Source organism: Solanum stenotomum, chromosome 3, assembly GCF_019186545.1.
Source record: "Solanum stenotomum isolate F172 chromosome 3, ASM1918654v1, whole genome shotgun sequence".
NCBI classification, from domain to species: domain Eukaryota; kingdom Viridiplantae; phylum Streptophyta; class Magnoliopsida; order Solanales; family Solanaceae; genus Solanum; species Solanum stenotomum.
Genome location: NC_064284.1, coordinates 33,958,827 through 33,964,068, shown reverse-complemented (window position 1 = coordinate 33,964,068; position 5,242 = coordinate 33,958,827). Strand labels below are relative to the sequence as shown.

Here is a 5,242-nt window from a genome sequence, read left to right as displayed (position 1 = left end):
GCAACTGATACAAGAATTAATAAGCAATGAAACACATAATATATCCAACCAAACAATGTTCACTTATCAAATAGTAGTACCATAATAAAAAATACAACTCCCCCTATCCTACTTTATATGACTTACTTTCTTTTTAGTCAGTCTAAAAAAGAATAACACATTTCTATATTAAGTAACAATTTAACTTTAAAATGCTCATTTTACCCTTGATGAAATGAATTATAGTCACACAAATATCAATTATTTATTTTAGACCACAAATCTCAAAAAATTTTCTTTCTTTAACTCCATATCGAGTCAAACTAACTCATAAAATGGGACGGAGGGAGTATATAATAAGAATAATAATAACTGTGATGAGGAAATAATTTAGCAAGTAGTCTTTTGGTGATTTATGCCTGCCTAAACGAAGGTATAACTGGATTTCTCTTTTCACCATTAGAGAAGTGGACTCCACATATTGGATTGCAACTGTACAAAGTATGCATATATATTTTTTTATAGAGATGTATACTGTAGTGATGGAGCAAAAATAAGAATTTACTTAAACAAAATACAACAAAACTTGTCTTATGCTGCTCTGTTGTTCCTTCAAATTAATTTGCTATCAATTTTTTCATATTTTTATAATATTCCCTCAAAATTCGCTGGTTGTAATCCAAAAGGAGAAGAGGGGGAAGAAAACACAACTATTTCAGTGAACCAAACCAATTCGAATATTGAATCAAACAACAAATTGAAAAACAAAATTTGACTAGTAATTTGATTTGACTTGGTTTGAAATTAAATAAAAAAAATCTGACTATAGTTGGGTTGGTTTGGTATACAGACTGTACTTGGGTTGGTTTGGTTTTAACTAAAAAAAGTTAGTCCGAGATCAAAACAATCCGATATTATATATATAAATTACTTTGATATAATTTATAAACATTTCTTATATTTTTCATAGTTTTAATCTTTTAACATATTATTTCATGTTTAAAACTTTAGAATTTTTAATGGTCCAATAAAGATTATAATCCGTAGATATTCGTAACTCTATTAAAACTCAAATCAAAATCAAATCAGTACTAATGCTAATAAAAAATCAATTCAATACTAAGAATGACAATAATATTGAAGAGTTATTCTTTAATTTTACATTGGTTTAGGTAATTAAAATAAATAACCTAATTCAGATTTAGTGAGGATCCAATGTGAGTATCGGATATTGGGTGAGAAATCAATAAAGAAAGTCATGTAATTACTACTTATCAGACTTATTTTTGCATGATTTAGTACTTTGAATTATGATCAGTTTTTATGACCTATTAATTTCCAATATTTGTTATATGCAATTTCATTATTATTTTTTGTTATTTTTTTTTTGTCATCACTAATCTCATATTTTATGTTATTTTCTTTTAAAAGACCTTAGATGATTGTATTTTGGTAGTACTAAAGATATATTTAAAGTACAAGTTAATTATATGTTTGATACTTTATCGGAGGGACCTAAAAAAAATCGAGGTTAAAAAATCCAAGTTTTATCAGTTTGATTTGGTTTATAGATTTTAAAATCCGATAATAATGATTTGGTTTGGTATTTGAAAAACCCAACTCGATCATGTACACTCTTAATTCACCTGTTCATTTGTTATGAATGAGAAGGGGAGCTAAAATGAAAGATTTTTTTACATGAATAATATATTTTATTTGATTAATTATGCTTTTAAGTGTTACTTTGTTTTTATTACCATATATGACATAATTTTAGCTTTAATAACCATTTGATATAAATCTGTACTAAAGTTTAGGAGAGAAGAATCAGAGAACAACATAATTGTACTCACAAGGTTCATAAATAAAAATCACATTTATTTATTTTGCTTGCAGTTAATTTTTGACGTTTACGAAAATTTGTTGCGAACATGCACATATATGAGTATATAACTCGTATAGTACTTTTCTCAATAATCATAATGTCCATATCAATATACATTCATAGCATGAACATACATAAACTAATTTTTCAGAATATATGTTACCCTACATATACATGGCACTTTTTAAATGAACTGCATAAAAGTGAATATGCTTAATGAAAACAAATAAAATACACAAATAAAACATCAATTTTTAAAATATAATAACAAAATAGTTTATTTAAGAAATTCACTTGATGATCATTCATATGGTAAATCTAAATAATAAAAACATATAAAGGAGGAAACTTCTAATAGTTTATTTGTTAATACATACTGAACTGTATTAACAATAGTACAATTGGATTTTTTAAAAATATGCTCCTACATTATGTTTAGATCACCTATTCTATTGGAATAGGCTATGCAAACAAAGCTTGAAAGGACTCAGAATCTTCAATGGAAACAATCTTCTTTTTAGTTCCTTCCAATTGCTCCTTCAACAATAAGAGTTTATTCAAATTTTGACATTGTTCAACATCTATATCCTCCACCCAATCATGGAGACTTTTCCTTCTCGGAGTCGATGATGATCTGAACTCTGAGGATCCACTAGAAACAACAACATCAGAATCGGAATCATGAAAATTTATCCCTGATGTTAATTGTTTCAGGCAATCAATGTTCGAAAAATGCCTGTTGAAAGCAGTGTTAACATCTCCTAAGTATAAGTCTTTCCACCGGGTGAAAGAACAACAGAGGCAACTTGAGAATCAGTCAAGGATTCAAGTTCTTCATTTTTCTTGAAAAGTCCTTTCCTTCTTTTGGAGAATGTCACCATTCTAGAACTTTTCTTTGTAATTTTCTCGATTTCTATTTTCTTCTTTCCTGTGCCCATTCTCCTTAATCTCCTCTATGTTTTTGTTCTTCTTTAAAAAGTATTATTTTCTTTGAAATTTGGGATGCTTTTTAGGTTTGATGTCAGTGTTTATTTATAGGGAGAAAATCATATACCGTTTAAGTATAAACATTGGTAGTTACCTATTGAAAATTGGTAATTACCTATTGAAAATTGATAGTTACCTAAATTTTGTGTGTATATATAGACTCTAATCCAATCTAATAGAAGGAAGGTTCACCAGTTTATTTTGTGAGGTTTGACTTATGAATTGTGATTATATAGTAATTGGAATTTGGAAGTAAGAAAAATATACAAAAAGGATGTCGAATTATTTTATGTTAAAAAGATGATAAAATGATCAAAATGGTCCTTCATGGTCATTCCTTAATATACTTGATTGAAATGGTTCTTAATATATAATAAAAGTGCTCGTTTTGGTTCTTAATATACTTTACTTGATTGAAATGGTCTTTAATGTATAACAAAAGATGTTCATTTTGGTCCTTTATTCCAAACCTAATATTTTTATTTTAAAAATTATTTGATTTAACTGTAGATCCCATGTCACTAACAAAATTCACCATTGTTATCTTATTTAATTTGTTAACTCTAAAGAAAAACTTTATGAAATCTAACATCATTGTCTTTACTTCTTTAATAAAATTTACAATTTTCTCTTACTTAAAAATCTAACACTCTTTTAAATTATCTTTTCTTAAGATTTCGTGACTAAGTCTCTAGCTAAGGCGACATTGTGCCTAATAATCGTTCCTTTTCAAGTACATGAACAGGTGAAAGCATCGAGAGGATGACACTTTCAAAAATGTGATTAGCCACCTCATTACAGTTGGACAATCATTGAGTCAGCCACCTCGTTGTAGTTGAATAATCATTGAGTTTTTCACCTCATTACAATTTGACAATCATCAAGTCATCTACCTTGTTACAATGAACAATTGCGAGTCATCCACCTCATTACAATGGAAATCATTGTATTTTCATTTGTCAAGAGAACCATTGCATAATTAGTTGCCCAGGAGGCCGTCATGGTACCAACATCAAAGGTGTCTGAAGGGCACCCGTAAGACACGTAAAATACTAGAGAGTATTTGAAGTGCAACTTGCCAAAGTTAAAATATCTATTCCACATTGAAGTCGGAGGATGATGATGCTTGAAGGATATTTATAAGTCACATCAATTCGGAGGTGAAAGATGTACACCTTATCTATTCCACGTTGAAGTTGGAGGAGGAAAACATTGAAGGATATTTTAATAAGTCACATCGATTCAGAGGTGTCACGACCTAACCCACCGGGCCGTGCGGGCACCTACTCTAACGCCTAAGTAGGAGAACCCTTGGTTCCCAACCATTTTAAAAACATGCGGAAGACTTAAGGAAACTAAGATGAAAACAAATTCATGGAGATTTTTATAAATTAAGAGTTTTAACAATTCAAAGTTAAGACTTATAAAGTAATTAACACCCCAGGGATCTAGTCTAAACAGGTACAAGAGCTACTAAGAGTACAAAGTAAAAACATAATAATGAAAAGACACAGCTCCCACCATGTGGAAGGAAAATGGAAGCTGTTGTAGAGTTGCCTTCGCCTTCACCTATGAAACATCACTGATCCTGCAACCAGACTATGCCAAAAGGCATAGCAACAGTAGAATCAGTACAACCACACGTACTGGTAGGCATCATCAGTCAACCCAAATACCCACCACATAATATGAGAAATCAACTAGCGAAACATGCAATAAGACTGTTCATTCCTCCACCTTTATATTTTCCCTGCCCTTACCATTCCAGATATTATTAGCATACTAGCATACTTGCCTATAACCCCTTACTTCATTCCCGTCTCCACTTCGCTTATAATCCCTACACCACGCCTATCGAGGCTTACTATCCGTTTTATAGTACTACCCCCTCACGAGGAAAACCCAACTATAAACACTATCACTAAACACCACCCCAAACCTCAACAATAAATAAACCGGACCACATTCTAGTCAACAAGAATAGCACCGAGTCCCCTAGTTTCCCTTTACCATGACACAATCTGATTTGAGACTCTACCATTCACAATTCATTACACAAACAAATATCTCCAATTAACTTACAACATCGCAATTCACACATGTGCCTATATATAACGTGCAACCCAGTTATCATGTCAGGATTCAATGCACCATTCCAAATTCTCAATAATACATCTATATGTCAAGTCAATGTCCCTCTCATGGAACCCACACCCAAACTGTTAGTGTACCGGCACGTGGTACCCGATCCAAGTTAGTGTGCCAGACGTGACACCCGATTCCATGTATGCGCCGGAATGTGACACCTGATCCAAGTTAGTGTGCCGAAACGTAGCACCCGATCCAATGCAAGTTAGTTTGTCGGTACATGAAACCCGATCTAATGCATCA

At 31.4% G+C, this 5,242-nt stretch overlaps 1 pseudogene; it reads right to left on the bottom strand.

Moving 5' to 3' along the window:
• Positions 1–2,326: 2,326 nt before the first annotated feature.
• On the bottom strand, positions 2,327–2,834 carry LOC125858893 (agamous-like MADS-box protein AGL62; annotated as a pseudogene).
• Positions 2,835–5,242: the final 2,408 nt, after the last annotated feature.